The sequence below is a fragment of the Pseudophryne corroboree genome, chromosome 2 (genome assembly GCF_028390025.1).
Source record: "Pseudophryne corroboree isolate aPseCor3 chromosome 2, aPseCor3.hap2, whole genome shotgun sequence".
NCBI lineage: Eukaryota > Metazoa > Chordata > Amphibia > Anura > Myobatrachidae > Pseudophryne > Pseudophryne corroboree.
Genome location: NC_086445.1, coordinates 979092476 through 979113776, shown reverse-complemented (window position 1 = coordinate 979113776; position 21301 = coordinate 979092476).

Genomic DNA, 21301 nt, shown 5'->3' with positions numbered 1-21301 from the left:
CGTGTTGACTAGTGCATGTCGGCCAATAGTGGTTGACTGAGTAAGTGTCGACCCACTGAACCACACCCGAATGTATAGTACATCTGGAAATGACAATTGCTTCTCGTTGTATGTTGTAAGGACTATTTACTGGTGGTCATTCCGAGTTGTTCGCTCGCTAGCAGTTTTTAGCAGCCGTGCAAACGCTATGCCGCCGCCCACTGGAAGTGTATTTTAGCTTAGCAGAAGTGCGAACGAAAGAATCGCAGAGCGGCTACAAAGTTTTTTTCTGCAGTTTCTGAGTAGCTCAAAACCTACTCAGCGCTTGCGATCACGTCAGACTATTCAGTTCCTGTTTTGACGTCACAAACACGCCCTGCGTTCGCCCAGCCATGCCTGCATTTTTCCTGGCATGCCTGCGTTTTTACAAACACTCCCTGAAAACGGTCAGTTGACACCCAGAAACGCCCACTTCATGTCAATCACTCTGCGGTCAGCAGTGCGACTGAAAAACATCGCTAGACCCTGTGTGAAACTACTTTGGCCGTTGTAATAGTAAGTCGTGCGTGCGCATTGCGCCGCATACACATGCGCAGAAGTGCCATTTTTTTGTCCTCATCGCTGCACAGAGAATGAATGCTGCTAGCGGTCAACTCGGAATGACCCCCACTGTACGCTAAAGCAAGACTTTTCTTAAATATGGTTATGGAACGCTGTGAGAGTAGATACTGTAGTAATGTAATTATCACAAAGCAGTCTTTTCTTTTATGGCTGTAATTCTGTAGATCAGCTGTGACTAGTGTTGCTTGCATTTACCCTTTTGGTAATAGTGCTGTGGGCATTTGTTTGTGTATTGCAGCAATATTGCTCCTTATGGTCTGACTCTCTTAAGGCTAAAAAAAAACCTAAATTCTTACCTAAGCACTGTCTGTTCTGCGACGGCAAGCTCTTCCTTATCCAAAATCATTTATTGATTGGAAGATTTCCAAATTCTCTCAAAGAAGATATGTATCAGGCCACGTAGAGAGATAACGTGAGGAAGTAGCCCAAAGTAACCAATCAGCTTCTATTTCTACAAAAACTGTGCTAGCTAAATGACAGTTGGAGGATGATTGGGGGACTTTAGACTTCCTCACTGTATCGCCAAGGCTTGGTACATCTTCCCCAATGTAACGCTCATTACACCGCCACTCATCTGAAATAATTCAGAATTGTTACAAGACACAGGTGCTGTCCTACCGTGAGATTTGTAACTGGGGAACATGTACTAAGCAGTGATAAAAGTGGAGAAGTGAGCCAGTGGAGAAGTTGCCACGGCAACCAATCAGCATTGACTTAACATTTCTAATTTACATACTATACAATTTTATGGAGCAGCTGATTGGTTGCCATGGGCAATTTCTCCACTGGCTCACTTCTTCACTTTTATCACTGCTTAGTACATGTTCCCCATAGAAAACATTGACCTACAGAGACTTACAGAGGTCATATTACTGTACATGATAACAGGAAAACAATATAATGCTATAGACTCTGACAGATAAATTACCCCATTTGTGTTATTTTCTGGGAGCTGGATACAGATTGTAGAGTAGGAGGAGATTTATCAGCTTTCTGGCTCTTTTCAGTGATAGCTTCACTCAAAGCACACGTCTTAATGAGACCGGGCCTCAGTGTTCAGTGACGGTAGACACAGTTCTGTGTTATAGAACTAATGAGCATGTCTAAATTGCCGCTGCCTCTTATAGGCCCTACACACTGGCCGACATCACTCAAAGATATGAACGATCTCGTTCATTAATGAACGAGATACCGTTCATATCTTTGAGTGTGGAGTCACCAGTGATGAACGATGCGCGGCCCCACGCTCGTTCATCGCTGGTGCCCCGTCGGCTGTGCATGCAGGCCAATATGGACGATCTCGTCCATATTTGCCTGCACTGCTACGGAGCCGGGTGACGGGGGGAGTAAAGAAACTTCACTCCTCCCGTCGCTGCCCCCCCGCCGCCGAGTCACCCGTCGGCCGTATCCGCCGCTGGGCAGCTCGGCGGCGGATCGGCCAATGTGTAGGGCCCTTTAGAGTTCACGTTATCAACAAGTACTGAATTGTTTGCTGCAAATGAGGCACCGTTGTTCTGTATAAACTCCAAAGGGTATTCATTTACTATATTTTGTGTCATCTCTTCTAGGGGTAGACTATTCCACCCAGCGCCGAAGATGGCTGTCTCTCCTGGTACCAGTGAGGGTGGAATACACATCCCTTGGAAGTTGTTACCCAAAATTCTTTTTCTGTCTGGGCAGCTTGTCTATTGCTGATCAGGGTGGCAACTCACCGTTTTCGGGGAGTGGTAAGTACAACGCAGGCGTGTCGAGGCGTGTGTAGGGTGGATGTCTGACGTCAGTTCCGGGTCCTGCATTGCTGGATCCATCACACAGGGTAAGTAAATCTGACCCTGGTCTTCTTACACAGGAATCTTTTTTTAGCATAGCAGGGCTGCACAAGCGATCACAGCTCTGCTATGCAGAAATACACTCCCCCATAGGCGGCATCTAGTTGATCGCACGAGCAGCAAAAAGTTGCTACGTGCGATAACTCGGAATGACCCCCTGGGTGCATTGTTTTTGATATCTGTAAAGCGCCTTGAGTCCTATTGGAGAAAGAGCACTATTAAATAAAATGAATGTTATAAACAAATTCACATGTATAGCACCATTAACTCCAAACCCTTGTTGCCTAGCAAACTCCATCTACTCCATCTACCGTTCATCCATTATGCCCCCAGTATTTCATTGGGTGGTAAAAGGACATGCTATAATCAGTCTTCACAGCAGCACTTAGTATTTCAGGAGATGAGTGTACCGTTATAGGAAAAATTGTGCAATCTACTTGTGTGATTAATGAGAACAGAGGTGCATGGGATGGGTTGGGTATGAGATCCCAGCGGTCAGAATACCGACGCCAGCATCCATGTGCTCAAGATCCCAACAGGGGTGAGGTAAGCATTCAAACTCACCCCTAACCCTCCCATACTGCGGCCGAACCCTAACCTCCCGCATTAGTGTCTAACTCTAACCTCCCCAGTTAGTGCCTAAACCTAGCCCAACCCCCCCCCCCCCAACCCCCACGGTGCTACGTATGAGTATGTAGTTGTGGAACTTTGCGATGGCTGCGGTGGCTGTCTACCTTCTTTCCTGGGTGTCAGCTCCACTTGCGGTGATTACCATATCCGTAACCTAGAAAAAAAAGGCTGCGTATGCATTTGTGTACAAACATTAATTAAGCCCTAGCAAGGGTGTGCTTAATGCGCACCTGGTGCTCGATTGCGCCCATTTGTCCAAAAGAAATCTGTACTGATGAGGAGAAATCACAAAGTACACACACTGAATACTGAAGCGATGACATCAGCAAGCATCAATTATAAGTAATGACATCGCCAAGCCCTATTACAGTATTTATACTGGCTCTTATTTGCACAGTATATTAATGTCAGCATATCTGCATATACTGTACTGTACGAGGCTAATTTAAATGTATGCCTTCATCCAGAGGTCTAAGGGGGGAATTAAATTCTGGGTGAATCCATTGGTCCAGCCGTGTCAGCGTGACAATCGCCTCACTGTATGGCAGCCAGATCTTACACAAAAGTGTTTGCTACCCCATAGCGTAGCAAGCATATTTGTGCGATTCTGACATTCAGCCGGCCGGGCAAAGGTTATGAGATTGGGTGTCGCTGCCAGTGCTTAAATGCCGCAGAAATGTCAATTCGCACCCTTTGCCGCCAATTGAAATCCCCCTTAACACTGCCAGGTTTAGTGATGGACATAGAGGTAGCCTAACCCTACCCTTCCACTCCCCGCAGCCTAACCTTCTCGGCTATATTTACCTTCAGGATTTTTGGGATTCCAGCATTGATGTTCTTATGGGTGTCGGGATTCTGGCATCCGGGATCTTGAACATAACCCCATGGAACTTGGGCAGTGTCAGGATGTGAGGAGGAGAATGGAGGCACAGACAAAGGTGTTATCACTGCTTAGTAAATATGCCACCTTGAAAGTTAGATAGTGAAAGGAGCAGGATCCTCCAACAGCACAGATTGCGACCTCCAGGAAGTATGGACACTCGAGAGACAGTGGTGTCAATTGATCCTCTGCATGAAAAGAAGCTCCAACATCCATCTTCTTCAGCGTTTCCACATTTAATTGTAGATGGGACAGGCCACGTTGTGCAGACTAAACAATAGTCATTTTCTGAGCGGACAAATATTATTTTTGGACTGTAAGACACGTGGGAACACTAGGTTGATTTTTTTGTGGAGAATGCTTCCCAGAAATATGCAGTAACACACAGAATTAAATAAGTTTCATTTTATTAAGTATTCCAAGCTTTGGTGGTAAATTTTCTCTTGGTTCTGAAGAATTAACGGACGGTGGGAATCCCCAGGTCTATAAAGATGCCAGATACTTGTAGGAAGTGAGTGGGGAACTCCAAACTGCTCAACACAAAGACCTGGTTAAAGCTCATCCACTGGAATTCCAGGTGAAGGCATTGAAGAGTGGGCACTATTGTACTCCATGTGCCACCTGCAAAACTGCCTTCATTTCCCAGCAACAGAAGTCTTGTGTACACTAGATTCACTAAGGGAGAAACCACAGGCGTCCCTGGAACTGGGTGAGAGGAGGCCCAGCAGACTCTTGGACACACTGCCCAGGACGAGGGGACCAGTTCTGGGCATGCCTGTGGTTTCTCCCTTATTCCTGTGCATTCGTCTACATTTGTTTTGTAGACCATTCTATCTGGTAGGAGTCTGATTGTTTTTGCTTCACGACATCTGGGCATTGTTCTATGTTTTAACTGTCTGCACATTACGGTAGACCATCTTTTTTCGGTGGGAGGCCACTTTTGTTGTGAGCTTTGTGTAATAAAATCTATTTGTATGGTCTTACACTATGGAAGCCATTTTTTATGTTCACATGTGATGAAAGCTGACAGGCGGAAGGCGTTCCGGGGTGTCAACTGACCGTTTTCTGGGAGTGGAGCAGTGAACGCAGGCGTGTCCAGGCGTTTGGAGGGCGGATGTCTGAGGTCAATTCCGGAATCTTCATCGCTGGATTCATCGCACAGGGTAAGTAAGTGTAGGGCTAGTCTTCTTTTACACAAAACTTTTTTAGCATAGCAGGGCTGCACAAGTGATCGTAGCCTTGCTATGCTAAAATACACTTCCCCATAGGCGGCGTCTAGTTGATCGCACGAGCAGCAAAAATTTGCTACGTGCGATCAACTCGGAATGACCCCCAATGTTCGATACTTTGCTCATGCGCTGGATCCGTACTGCGAATGTACAGTACGAGTCCGCGACGTTGATCGCACTATAGCCTCAGGCTAATGCTGCTGGGGTCCGGGAAAGAGCAGTGATGGCCTCCAGTGTGCCGCCGCCGTTGCTGGGGATGAACGCGGCCAGGATCTCCGTCTGAGGACGGAGACTTCCTAACCTCTCTGTAGTCGATACGGTGGTGACCCACCCACGCAGCCGGCCAATAGTAATACAGATGATCCGATACTGATCTCGGATCAGTAATGAAAGCAGGAGACGTGCCGCCTCTGCTGCATTAACATCTTAGAGCTATCGCTGCTGCTTCCATGTACAGGTAAGCAGTAATAGCAGCCCCAATCACACCTGAATCAGGCCCATGGTGTACATATATCGTCATTAACTGAACACCCCCCCAGATTACACTGTTCATTTTCCAGATAGCCAATCGGAAATGTTTGTAAATAAGTATTCTTGTATGTACTCTTCAACTGGTCTATCCGCATGATGGTTTCTAGGTTGCAATATAAGTTTTACCAGGCTGTTACTTTATGGAGTCGGAGCTGAATGTACCTAGCATAACATATGCACTACCCACAATTACCAAAACAGAAGTATTATATTTTACATTTGGTTATAAACATAGTCTTTGAGCGCCACCTGGTGGACATGGTGCTAGTTGGAAAGAATTGCAAAGTCGTATATTAAGGAGAAGAACCTAAAACATACCTCCCAACATGACCCTCTCCAGGAGGGACAGAATGCTCTGCTTCTGGACTTCCCTCTTAATTTGTGACGGCAATCACGTGTGCTGAAACACCTTTCTTATTCATTAACCTGTTCAACACAGGTGCCGGCAATCATAGAGAAAGGGAAAAGTCCAGAAGCAGAGTATTGTGTCCCTCCTGGAGAGGGACATGTTGGGAGGTATGCTAAAATACCATAATTAAATGATAAAATACTTAAAATAGCATAAACATACATAAGCTAGAGACCAGAAAGTGGACTCAAGGTAGTAGCTTTCCTAAGGCTTCTAAAAATAAGTGGTGTTGTCCATAGCAACTAATCATTTTTTAGGATGCTGTAGAGAAATGATAAGCTAGAACCTGATTGGTTGCTATGGGGAAACCAAAACATTTTTTATTTGGAGAAAAATCAGTAAATCTACCCCCAGATCTTACAACAGAGGATGGAGCCACTTTGTGGGATAAAACGATATCCATGAGGTTGCAGTCTACTAGGAACTAGGGATATATTTATCAAAATGCTCCCAATAGTAGCTGTAACACTGACTTTTATTTACTGCAGCAATTGAATCATACAAAAATGTTTCTGGGGCCATGCGCCCTGGCACTGAGATACTGGCCCGCAGCAGTAGAAGGCCAGCCATGACAACTGGGCGCATGTTTTAGTCGTCTTGCCAACTCCAGCGGGCACAATGGAGCTGAAAAGTAAAGTTTCGACTTTCTGTTTCACTTGAAACTTTTTGATTTGTTTTTTGTTTCATTTCTTTGCTAAATGTTGCTTTAAAAAAAAAAAAAAGCTGGTTTTAAGTATTCACTTTCTATTTAAGCAGGATGGGGGAGATTTATCAAATCTTGGAGAGAGATGGGAGGCACTAAATCGTGGAGACTGATAAAGTGGAGAGAGATAAACAACAAACCAATCAGCTCCTGTCATTTTTAAAAAACATTCTGTAACATGGCAGTTAAGAGCTGATTGGCTGTTACTTTATCTCTCTCTACTTTATTTCTCTCCAAAGTTTGATACATTCCCCCCCATAGTGCAGCCTTTGTTGGCAAAAAAAAAAGAGACAAAATTTACCTTAAAAATGGGTTGGGGCTGAAATGCCGACGGGCGGGATGCCGACGTTCAGAATACTGACCATGGCATCCCGCTGTTTAGAATCCCGATAGGGGTCGTGAAACATGCCACCCCTAGACCCCTTACTGCAGCCTAAACCTAACCCTTTCTGGGTGGTGCCTAACCCTCCCTTCCCGCAGCCTAACCCTAGCCATAAACCTAACCTCCCCTCCACTCCACCCCCTCCTGCGGCTTACCTCTCCGGTGGCCCGGCAGTGACTTGATTGGGATCCCAGGTGTTGGGATGCCGACGTCAGCATTCTGATCAGTGCTGGGATTCCAGCGTCAGTATTTCCACAGTCGGGATCCCGACCGTCAGGATCATGACCAGATCCCCTTCAAAATTCTGCCCTGCCACATCAAACTATCAATGCTTCCACCGGGCCAGGTTGCAACCATGATTCGGTCCTTTGTACAGTATTTATTTATTTATTAGCAGTTTCTTATATAGCGCAGCATATTCCGTTGCTCTTTACAATTAGAACAACAATTATAGAACAAAACTGGGCAAAGACAGACAGACAGAGGTAGAAAGGCCCTGCTCGCAAGCTTACAGTAAACATGCTCCTTAAGGGCCCTACACATTTAAAGATCCGCCGCCGAGCTGCCCGACGGCGGATACGGCCTACAGGCGACCCGGCGGCGGGGGGGCAGTGACGGGGGGAGTGAAGTTTCATCACTCCCCCCCTCACCTGGCTCCATAGCAGTGCAGGCAAATATGGACGAGATCGTCCATATTGACCTGCATGCACAGCCGACGGGGAACCAGCGATGAACGAGCGCGGATCCGCGCATCGTTCATCGCTGGATCCTCCACACTCAAAGATATGAACAGTATCTCGTTCATTAATGAACGAGATCGCTCATATCTTTGACTGATATCGCCCAGTGTGTAGGGCCTTTAAGTGTCTCATGCCTCCATGGCCGCCCCAGTTCCTAGTAAACTGAAAGGCTGAATATTGTCTCACTCCCAAAAATGTGCACGTGAATTAAATTGAGATTTTAAATTGGAAACAAATTGGAAACATGGGCTTAAAAACTATCATTAGTGAAAACCAAGGAACCCTCTGTTATACCCCTTTCACACAGCCATAAATTTCCCGGGTTAAAACACATGAACGCGCATCAACCCGGGAAATTTCTTGGTGTGAAAGGGTACAGGAACTAAAACCCGGGATTTCTGTCCCTGCATTTCAACCCTGCAATCGACCAGGGTTGGTCCCGGGATCTTCCCGGGAACCTGGTCAGTCTGAACGGTGCAGGGACATGTCTCACCTTCCCGGGTTGCCTCTGCTGATGCTGATTGGCTATTCAGGGCACTTCCTGGTCTTGTGGTTTTTCTGAGACGCCTATTTTCAGAAAATGCAGGGCCATCCCGGGTTCAGTATGAAAGGTGCAGACCCGGGATGTCTCGGCAAAAAATGCTGGTGTGAATGGTGCCAACCCGGGAATGTCCCTGCATGAGCCCGTGGCAGAATTCCCGGGATTTGTCCCTGCATTTCTGGTGTGAAAGGGGTATTACAGAGCTGGACATGGTTAATGCAATGTCTAGCTCTGTAATTGTATGAATAAATCTTTATTATTTACAAAACAGTTTTTGCCTTATAGTCAGTATAGGGGAGATGTACTAAGTTGTGGAGAGAGATAAAGTACCAGCCAATCAGCTCCTAATTTAAGGCATTTAGGAGCTGATTGGTTGGTACACTATCAGTCTCCAAGGTTTAGTACATCTGCCCCTATTATAGCTTTAGAGCAGAATAGTATTACCAACATTCCATTAGTTTATTAAATGGTTTATTTGCTATAGTAAGAGTAGGGTGTATGCATTTACAGTGTTGTACTGGGGCATTAAGAGCACACCAGGGAATGCAGTGGCAGGGACCCAAGCTTAAGGGGTGTGGACTGTGGATAGCCACTAGAGGGGCTGTGGCCAGCAACCCCAGATGGACTTGACCCATCATTAAAGGGGACATGCAAAGAACAGGGGCACTATACAAAGGAGTGGACAAGGGTATGTTAGGATCACCCACTTTGTCAGGAGGGCTAATCTTAATGTAGTTTCCAGTGTCGGACTGGGGCATGTAGGGCCCACCGGGGGAATGCAGTGGTAGGGGCCCATGTTTAGGGGTGTGGCCATTCTGCAGAGGGGGTGTCGCCTGCCACCTTATTGGTGTGACTAACCATTAGAGAGTGCAACATCTGGGCCCCTTCATAAATATATTAGAGATGAGCGGGTTCGGTTTCTCTGAATCCGAACCCGCCAGAACTTCATGTTTTTTTTCACGGGTCCGAGCGACTCGGATCTTCCCGCCTTGCTCGGTTAACCCGAGCGCGCCCGAACGTCATCATGACGCTGTCGGATTCTCGCGAGGCTCGGATTCTATCGCGAGACTCGGATTCTATATAAGGAGCCGCGCGTCGCCGCCATTTTCACACGTGCATTGAGATTGATAGGGAGAGGACGTGGCTGGCGTCCTCTCCGTTTAGAATAGATTAGAGAGACACTTGATTTACTAATTTTGGGGAGCATTAGGAGTACTCAGTACAGTGCAGAGTTTTGCTGATAGTGACCACCAGTTTTATTTATAATCCGTTCTCTGCCTGAAAAAAGCGATACACAGCACACAGTGACTCAGTCACATACCATATCTGTGTGCACTGCTCAGGCTCAGGCCAGTGTGCTGCATCATCTATTATCTATATATAATATTATATATATCTGTCTGACTGCTCAGCTCACACAGCTTATAATTGTGGGGGAGACTGGGGAGCACTACTGCAGTGCCAGTTATAGGTTATAGCAGGAGCCAGGAGTACATAATATATTATATAGTGAGTGACCACCAGACACACAGTGCAGTTTATTTAATATATCCGTTCTCTGCCTGAAAAAAGCGATACACACAGTGACTCAGTCAGTCACATACCATATCTGTGTGCACTGCTCAGGCTCAGGCCAGTGTGCTGCATCATCTATATATATTATATATCTGTCTGACTGCTCAGCTCACACAGCTTATAATTGTGGGGGAGACTGGGGAGCACTACTGCAGTGCCAGTTATAGGTTATAGCAGGAGCCAGGAGTACATAATATTATATTAAAATTAAACAGTGCACACTTTTGCTGCAGGAGTGCCACTGCCAGTGTGACTAGTGACCAGTGACCTGACCACCAGTATATATAATATTAGTAGTATACTATCTCTTTATCAACCAGTCTATATTAGCAGCAGACACAGTACAGTGCGGTAGTTCACGGCTGTGGCTACCTCTGTGTCGGCACTCGGCAGCCCGTCCATAATTGTATATACCACCTAACCGTGGTTTTTTTTTCTTTCTTTATACATACATACTAGTTACGAGTATACTATCTCTTTATCAACCAGTCTATATATTAGCAGCAGACACAGTACAGTGCGGTAGTTCACGGCTGTGGCTACCTCTGTGTCGGCACTCGGCAGCCCGTCCATAATTGTATATACCACCTAACCGTGGTTTTTTTTTCTTTCTTTATACATACATACTAGTTACGAGTATACTATCTCTTTATCAACCAGTCTATATATTAGCAGCAGACACAGTACAGTGCGGTAGTTCACGGCTGTGGCTACCTCTGTGTCGGCACTCGGCAGCCCGTCCATAATTGTATATACCACCTAACCGTGGTTTTTTTTTCTTTCTTTATACATACATACTAGTTACGAGTATACTATCTCTTTATCAACCAGTCTATATATTAGCAGCAGACACAGTACAGTGCGGTAGTTCACGGCTGTGGCTACCTCTGTGTCGGCACTCGGCAGCCCGTCCATAATTGTATATACCACCTAACCGTGGTTTTTTTTTCTTTCTTTATACATACATACTAGTTACGAGTATACTATCTCTTTATCAACCAGTCTATATATTAGCAGCAGACACAGTACAGTGCGGTAGTTCACGGCTGTGGCTACCTCTGTGTCGGCACTCGGCAGCCCGTCCATAATTGTATATACCACCTAACCGTGGTTTTTTTTTCTTTCTTTATACATACATACTAGTTACGAGTATACTATCTCTTTATCAACCAGTCTATATATTAGCAGCAGACACAGTACAGTGCGGTAGTTCACGGCTGTGGCTACCTCTGTGTCGGCACTCGGCAGCCCGTCCATAATTGTATATACCACCTAACCGTGGTTTTTTTTTCTTTCTTTATACATACATACTAGTTACGAGTATACTATCTCTTTATCAACCAGTCTATATTAGCAGCAGACACAGTACAGTGCGGTAGTTCACGGCTGTGGCTACCTCTGTGTCGGCACTCGGCAGCCCGTCCATAATTGTATATACCACCTAACCGTGTTTTTTTTTTCTTTCTTTATACATACATACTAGTTACGAGTATACTATCTCTTTATCAACCAGTCTATATATTAGCAGCAGACACAGTACAGTGCGGTAGTTCACGGCTGTGGCTACCTCTGTGTCGGCACTCGGCAGCCCGTCCATAATTGTATATACCACCTAACCGTGGTTTTTTTTTCTTTCTTTATACATACATACTAGTTACGAGTATACTATCTCTTTATCAACCAGTCTATATATTAGCAGCAGACACAGTACAGTGCGGTAGTTCACGGCTGTGGCTACCTCTGTGTCGGCACTCGGCAGCCCGTCCATAATTATATACTAGTATCCAATCCATCCATCTCCATTGTTTACCTGAGGTGCCTTTTAGTTGTGCCTATTAAAATATGGAGAACAAAAATGTTGAGGTTCCAAAATTAGGGAAAGATCAAGATCCACTTCCACCTCGTGCTGAAGCTGCTGCCACTAGTCATGGCCGAGACGATGAAATGCCAGCAACGTCGTCTGCCAAGGCCGATGCCCAATGTCATAGTACAGAGCATGTCAAATCCAAAACACCAAATATCAGTAAAAAAAGGACTCCAAAACCTAAAATAAAATTGTCGGAGGAGAAGCGTAAACTTGCCAATATGCCATTTACCACACGGAGTGGCAAGGAACGGCTGAGGCCCTGGCCTATGTTCATGGCTAGTGGTTCAGCTTCACATGAGGATGGAAGCACTCAGCCTCTCGCTAGAAAAATGAAAAGACTCAAGCTGGCAAAAGCAGCACAGCAAAGAACTGTGCATTCTTCGAAATCCCAAATCCACAAGGAGAGTCCAATTGTGTCGGTTGCGATGCCTGACCTTCCCAACACTGGACGTGAAGAGCATGCGCCTTCCACCATTTGCACGCCCCCTGCAAGTGCTGGAAGGAGCACCCGCAGTCCAGTTCCTGATAGTCAGATTGAAGATGTCAGTGTTGAAGTACACCAGGATGAGGAGGATATGGGTGTTGCTGGCGCTGGGGAGGAAATTGACCAGGAGGATTCTGATGGTGAGGTGGTTTGCTTAAGTCAGGCACCCGGGGAGACACCTGTTGTCCGTGGGAGGAATATGGCCGTTGACATGCCAGGTGAAAATACCAAAAAAATCAGCTCTTCGGTGTGGAGGTATTTCACCAGAAATGCGGACAACAGGTGTCAAGCCGTGTGTTCCCTTTGTCAAGCTGTAATAAGTAGGGGTAAGGACGTTAACCACCTCGGAACATCCTCCCTTATACGTCACCTGCAGCGCATTCATAATAAGTCAGTGACAAGTTCAAAAACTTTGGGTGACAGCGGAAGCAGTCCACTGACCAGTAAATCCCTTCCTCTTGTAACCAAGCTCACGCAAACCACCCCACCAACTCCCTCAGTGTCAATTTCCTCCTTCCCCAGGAATGCCAATAGTCCAGCAGGCCATGTCACTGGCAATTCTGACGAGTCCTCTCCTGCCTGGGATTCCTCCGATGCATCCTTGCGTGTAACGCCTACTGCTGCTGGCGCTGCTGTTGTTGCCGCTGGGAGTCGATGGTCATCCCAGAGGGGAAGTCGTAAGCCCACTTGTACTACTTCCAGTAAGCAATTGACTGTTCAACAGTCCTTTGCGAGGAAGATGAAATATCACAGCAGTCATCCTACTGCAAAGCGGATAACTGAGTCCATGACAACTATGTTGGTGTTAGACGTGCGTCCGGTATCCGCCGTTAGTTCACAGGGAACTAGACAATTTATTGAGGCAGTGTGCCCCCGTTACCAAATACCATCTAGGTTCCACTTCTCTAGGCAGGCGATACCGAGAATGTACACGGACGTCAGAAAAAGACTCACCAGTGTCCTAAAAAATGCAGTTGTACCCAATGTCCACTTAACCACGGACATGTGGACAAGTGGAGCAGGGCAGGGTCAGGACTATATGACTGTGACAGCCCACTGGGTAGATGTATGGACTCCCGCCGCAAGAACAGCAGCGGCGGCACCAGTAGCAGCATCTCGCAAACGCCAACTCTTTCCTAGGCAGGCTACGCTTTGTATCACCGCTTTCCAGAATACGCACACAGCTGAAAACCTCTTACGGCAACTGAGGAAGATCATCGCGGAATGGCTTACCCCAATTGGACTCTCCTGTGGATTTGTGGCATCGGACAACGCCAGCAATATTGTGTGTGCATTAAATATGGGCAAATTCCAGCACGTCCCATGTTTTGCACATACCTTGAATTTGGTGGTGCAGAATTTTTTAAAAAACGACAGGGGCGTGCAAGAGATGCTGTCGGTGGCCAGAAAAATTGCGGGACACTTTCGGCGTACAGGCACCACGTACAGAAGACTGGAGCACCACCAAAAACTACTGAACCTGCCCTGCCATCATCTGAAGCAAGAAGTGGTAACGAGGTGGAATTCAACCCTCTATATGCTTCAGAGGTTGGAGGAGCAGCAAAAGGCCATTCAAGCCTATACAATTGAGCACGATATAGTAGGTGGAATGCACCTGTCTCAAGTGCAGTGGAGAATGATTTCAACGTTGTGCAAGGTTCTGATGCCCTTTGAACTTGCCACACGTGAAGTCAGTTCAGACACTGCCAGCCTGAGTCAGGTCATTCCCCTCATCAGGCTTTTGCAGAAGAAGCTGGAGGCATTGAAGAAGGAGCTAAAAGGGAGCGATTCCGCTAGGCATGTGGGACTTGTGGATGCAGCCCTTAATTCGCTTAACAAGGATTCACGGGTGGTCAATCTGTTGAAATCAGAGCACTACATTTTGGCCACCGTGCTCGATCCTAGATTTAAAGCCTACCTTGGATCTCTCTTTCCGGCAGACACAGGTCTGCTGGGGTTGAAAGACCTGCTGGTGACAAAATTGTCAAGTCAAGCGGAACGCGACCTGTCAACATCTCCTCCTTCACATTCTCCCGCAACTGGGGGTGCGAGGAAAAGGCTCAGAATTCCGAGCCCACCCGCTGGCGGTGATGCAGGGCAGTCTGGAGCGACTGCTGATGCTGACATCTGGTCCGGACTGAAGGACCTGACAACGATTACGGACATGTCGTCTACTGTCACTGCATATGATTCTCTCAACATTGATAGAATGGTGGAGGATTATATGAGTGACCGCATCCAAGTAGGCACGTCACACAGTCCGTACTTATACTGGCAGGAAAAAGAGGCAATTTGGAGGCCCTTGCACAAACTGGCTTTATTCTACCTAAGTTGCCCTCCCACAAGTGTGTACTCCGAAAGAGTGTTTAGTGCCGCCGCTCACCTTGTCAGCAATCGGCGTACGAGGTTACATCCAGAAAATGTGGAGAAGATGATGTTCATTAAAATGAATTATAATCAATTCCTCCGCGGAGACATTGACCAGCAGCAATTGCCTCCACAAAGTACACAGGGAGCTGAGATGGTGGATTCCAGTGGGGACGAATTGATAATCTGTGAGGAGGGGGATGTACACGGTGATATATCGGAGGGTGAAGATGAGGTGGACATCTTGCCTCTGTAGAGCCAGTTTGTGCAAGGAGAGATTAATTGCTTCTTTTTTGGGGGGGGTCCAAACCAACCCGTCATATCAGTCACAGTCGTGTGGCAGACCCTGTCACTGAAATGATGGGTTGGTTAAAGTGTGCATGTCCTGTTTTGTTTATACAACATAAGGGTGGGTGGGAGGGCCCAAGGACAATTCCATCTTGCACCTCTTTTTTCTTTTCTTTTTCTTTGCATCATGTGCTGATTGGGGAGGGTTTTTTGGAAGGGACATCCTGCGTGACACTGCAGTGCCACTCCTAGATGGGCCCGGTGTTTGTGTCGGCCACTAGGGTCGCTAATCTTACTCACACAGTCAGCTACCTCATTGCGCCTCTTTTTTTCTTTGCGTCATGTGCTGTTTGGGGAGGGTTTTTTGGAAGGGACATCCTGCGTGACACTGCAGTGCCACTCCTAGATGGGCCCGGTGTTTGTGTCGGCCACTAGGGTCGCTAATCTTACTCACACAGCTACCTCATTGCGCCTCTTTTTTTCTTTGCGTCATGTGCTGTTTGGGGAGGGTTTTTTGGAAGGGACATCCTGCGTGACACTGCAGTGCCACTCCTAGATGGGCCCGGTGTTTGTGTCGGCCACTAGGGTCGCTTATCTTACTCACACAGCGACCTCGGTGCAAATTTTAGGACTAAAAATAATATTGTGAGGTGTGAGGTATTCAGAATAGACTGAAAATGAGTGTAAATTATGGTTTTTGAGGTTAATAATACTTTGGGATCAAAATGACCCCCAAATTCTATGATTTAAGCTGTTTTTTAGTGTTTTTTGAAAAAAACACCCGAATCCAAAACACACCCGAATCCGACAAAAAAAATTCGGTGAGGTTTTGCCAAAACGCGTTCGAACCCAAAACACGGCCGCGGAACCGAACCCAAAACCAAAACACAAAACCCGAAAAATTTCAGGCGCTCATCTCTAAAATATATACAGTAAATTCAGCTGCTGCATGCATGATAATGTACCAGATTAATAACAGCAATGCACTGTAGAAAATACACCATAGTCCAGTATAAGGTAACATATGTACAATGTATAATTCAAGTGCACAGTCTGGAACCTGATCCTTAGAGCAGGAGGTGGGCCCCCAGGCAGTAGGGCCCACCGGTGGTTTCCCCTGTACCCCTGTGGGCCAGTCCAAGCCTGGTAGTTTCCATAGAAACAATCCAAACACCTAATTTCATCCATGATCGTGGTCCACCAAGTTACTGATCCCTAGAGGTGGAGGTGGGACCTTTAGGCAGTGGGTTCTACCCCGGGAGTTTCCTCTGTACACAAGTCCCTGTATAGCATTTAACTTGCAAATTTGGTGGCTAGCCAAGACTACAACTGACATACTATATATTCCTAGTCATCTATACCTACCAATAATAGCCCATTTTACCTTGGATATAATGCAATGCTTCTGGTTTGCACACTTCTTTTCCAATTACATGATGTTGGACTGTATTGTATAACTGATATCATTTAACGTCATTTTTTAAAGGGCAAATTAACTTTATAACAAAAAAAGCTGAATTGTAATGCAAAAAATGTGGTTGCTAGCGAAATATTGAAATGCTCAGGGATACCTATGTAATAAATAGTGAATATCCCAGTAGCTTAGTAACAGTAAAGTCTGTTTAGGTTACTGTGAATGCAGTTTTCTGTTTGCCTGGCCACCACAGTGTTTATAATACGGGCTGACTGCCTTGTGTTTTATTTTTACAGGGTTGCTATCCTGTTTAACAAATCAGCCCTGAATATCCAGGGTCAGGACGGTGGAGTTTTCATGCTATGCACAGTCCACAGATGGCATATGTTAGAAAATTCTCAGCTTTGTCTAACGTAAATATAACAGGGCATCGCCAGTGCGTTTGAAGTTGAATTGCTGTCAGTCTTTCTTGCGATGATTCTGGGATGTGACGTAAAATGACTGGAACACATTTGCAACTGCAAACTGTAAAAAAAATGTGGTTTTTAGCTTTTTAGAAACAGGTAGGAAACAATTAGATGAGCTCAACTTTCTTATAGTGATTTTGCAATGTCTTGTACAAGAGTGCCACCTGGTGTACACTTGCAGTAACGCACAAGAGCATTTAAGGTGGAACCAAATTATTAATCTCTCATGCACATCATAAATTAAACATCAGCTTCTGCAATATTACAATTGAGAATGCTCTTAAACCATCCAAACTATTATATTTACATCTAAAATGGATGAAGAAAAGGAACTATTTAATTTTTGGGGTGTACTGTTACATGTTATGTAGCTTATAAGGTCATTTTTTTGTGTGTGCATATTTATCTTTTTTGACTGAAGTTTGTTGTAGGAGAGGAAGCCAATTACAAAAAAAGTTGTATAATAACACAAATAAATACAACGATAATGGATTATCTGTTCCACAATTCACTGGCATATTCACTTATAAAGGCACAATATAAAAATGAAAAGAAAAAATCACTGGCTGAAAGCGAACGTCTGTTTAAACGATTAAGAGTATTTCCCAGAAAGGCAGGTGTATGACACATTGCAGTGCTCAGAGATGTGAGCTCAGTTTGGAAATGCGTCCAAGAAAACTGTAGGCAAAGTCATGTTTTAGCAGAAGCTGCTAAGTTAGCATGAAAGACCCAGTATAATACAGTGCAGTATAACAAATGAGGATTTTCTGGTATTAGTAAATTGCATGCTTTACTTAAGTTAGAACTGGTGTAAACGTAAAATATTGGGAGACTCGTGAGAATTGGCGCAGAGCAAAAAAAAAAGATACTGTAACCGGTTGCATCCAATCAGATGTTGGCTTTCATTTTCTAATCAGTTATAGGAAGCTAACAGTTCTAATCTGATTTGTTCTGGGGTTATTATCACATTTTACAGACTGTTTCTAATTGTTCACTTTAGGATATTGTTTAAAATGATAATAGTCATTATATAAGCTCCTCCCTACTAAACAGGTGAGGTCCACAACATGATTAAAGTACGATCTGTGGCCAAATGTAGCTATAGGCTCGAGGACCCTCACATTTCAGAAAATATGGCTGCCTCAGAGGCAGCCATATTGTCTGAAGTGTGAGGATCCTGGAGCCTATAGGTACACGCCTCACACTTCAGACAATATGGCTGCCTGGTGTCTGTGTTATGTGAAAGGCAGCTACAGATGGAGACGTGCACTACGGCAATCCGGCGCCTAGCCCCGCTGTGGGAGTGCGCAGAGACGCTCCCATTGTAGTAAATGGGGCGCCTGTGTGCGTCACGGACGCACACACAGCCCAGACGCTGCGATTGACGTGCCTAGGTGGGTGCGCCCCGGCACAAACGTAGCCACGATTAGCCTGGCTCCATCTGTACTTGCTTTCTTTAGTCAGGAGAAGGCCCTGTCATGTTTGACTGAACCTATTACACGAGTCTGGAGTTCCCTTGAGAATAAATAATTAACATTCTGTGACGAATTCCTGGAGTTTTAATTAATATTAAACTGTGTGGTAATACACCCTAAGGTGAAATTCTATAAAATAACACCTATGCCGGAAATTCATCACGTAATCAAAAAAACCCTCAACCGTTTTGGTTGCGGCAAAGTCCAAATTCCCCAAAACTTTACATGACATGATGTGTGCCAGGCCTTGGGCTTTAAGGAAATTTGCCAAGTAGTGCAACCTGTCACTAGCAGATTTACAGTAACCCAGAGTATTTACCGGGATCCGGTCTCTAGGTCAACAAGACTCAGATCGCCAACTATTGGTTGACAGTAGGTAGGTCGACACGGATTCTAGGTCGACAGGGACTTTAGGTCGACATGACAAAAGGTCGACATGAGTTTTTCACATTTTTTTTTACTTTTTCATACTTTGCGATCCATGAGGACTACGATTGGGAATAGGTGCCGAGTGCAGCGGTAGCAGAGCGAGGCACCTTGCCCGAAGCATAGCAAGGGAAGCGAGCCATGTGAGGTGACACGTGCACTAATTGGTGTTCCTGTCGACCTAAGTCTATTCTATCTAACATACCACACCCGTATTTACCATCCTGGTAATGACAGAAGCAAAATATATTCTTCTGGTAAGTAAAAATGAAAAAGTGATCATTATTTTAGACTGAGTGCCCCAAGGTCCCACCTTCATGTCATACGTTGCAGCATTCCAAGATGGCGAATCAGGAGGCCCATAGCACGCCTGCAGTAAACAAATCTACTGCCTGAAAATCAGGACAGTTCCACGGAATTCAGGACTAGTGAGGTTGAGGAACTGGGACAATGGGGTCTATGTACTAAGCCTTGGAGAGAAATAAAGTGGACGGTGATAAAGTACCAGCCAATCAGCTCCTAACTGTCAGTTTTCAAACACAGGCCCAAGTTTATCAAGCCTTGGAGAGTGATAAATTGCACGGTGATACAGTACAGGCCAATCAGCTCCTAACTACCATGTGACAGGCTGTGTTTGAAAAATGACAGTTGGGAGCTGATTGGTTGGTCGTTTATCACTGTGCTATTTATTACTCTCCAATGCTTGATAAATCTTGGCCCTGAGCCTGTAATAATGTGTGTCACCAGTAATGGGTACAACCATGTGCCATAGAGGATTGACCACAGCATGTAAAACACCTAGATGCATTGTGTCCACACACACACACACACACACACACACACACACACACACACACACACACCCCACACACACACACACACACACACACACACACACACACACACACACACGTGTGATGGCAATCATACATTACCAGGAAAGTCCAGGAACAGAGCATTTTCTCCCTCATGGAGAGGGTCAGGTAGGCAAGTGTGCATCTGCTTGGTACTGTGCCATCCACATAGGGACAGAATATATTTATACACCATCAGGTAGATTTTCAGGTAGGTCACCCTATGCTTGTACAGTATGTGGCCTGTCCACCCATGCAAGCCTACAACTACACTTTATTCACACTGTACTGTTCAATAAATGTTGTTTGAAATGATTATACATGGTATTCAGTGGAAAGTGGCCCTGATTCCCCACAAAAATATATAAAATAATCTGTTTTCTGGACAAATAAGTGCATAACCAATCATTTACCAGACACAGACTAAAACATTCCTTTATTCACCAATCAGAAACTTGAGAGGTAAAGTACTCCTATTGGCTACATGTAAAGAAGGCAGCCTTTCATGTAATGAGGACCCTCAAATATCACTGATGCGGCACAATGTGTATCATACAGAACCCCCAGCCATGTCACAGGATGGTACAGCCCACAAGACGCCCATCCACCCCTACCTGTTACAGGTACTCGAGTTCTAAGCAGTGTCATGGGACAACATACAGTATAAGCAGAGAAGCAGACGCAGGGATAGGCAACCAGGGGCGCTCCAGCTGTTGTGGAACTACAAGTCCCAGCATTCGCCGCCTGACCAAATACAGCAAATTCTCTGCTCCAAATCTGAAAATACTATGTGATAGATAGATGTGAAGAGCGTATGCTACATTGAATTATTTACTTTTAAAACATTGTAGCAAAAAAAAAAAAAGATAAGCAACCCTAATTATGCTGCAAATACCTTACCAAAGTATAGTACTGATCCAGTACATAAAGCCAGCAAGCGGTAAGTATGGGGAAAACTTCTATTTAACTCCACCGATCAGCTGGAAATAAATTGTATTGCTCCTGAAATGTACCAAGCTACCCTGATGTGTGCCTGAAGTGAAAGAGTTAATAATGTTACTATGCCAGGGGGCCATGCACAGGAGACAGTGCCACTTGGATGGGGCAGGTTGTGGGTATAAGTGAGCCCTGTACAGGCTGAGAAGACTCACTGTTCCTGTTTCCTAGAACCGCAGAGATCCCCTCCAAGAAAGCTAAGAACTGCTTTTGCATTTAATGACTTCTAAGTTACCAAGAAAGTAGCAGCAACGCTACAACTGTGACTCAAACAGGGGTGCAGTGTCCTCCTGCAGAGTGCAGACAGTGTACACAGTTACACAGCCAGTGCAGCAATACTCTCCTATGCACCAGTCTCCAGAGCATCTGCTTCCACTGTGACCAGGCCCACTACTCAGCCTCATGCCAAGTGTATGGAAACGCCCCTGTAGGAAGATTAACTCTTTCCCCACCTGTATGGAGGAAACCAATGGGCTGCTGTGGCAAGGATTTTGGCAAATCTCTCCTGACATTGGAGAGCTGTGGATTTCTCAGTTGACTTCCAGCCACACAAATATATTCCCAGTAAGCCCTAAAGTGTGCACAAGTCCCAGGTCATGTAACATGCTGACTTT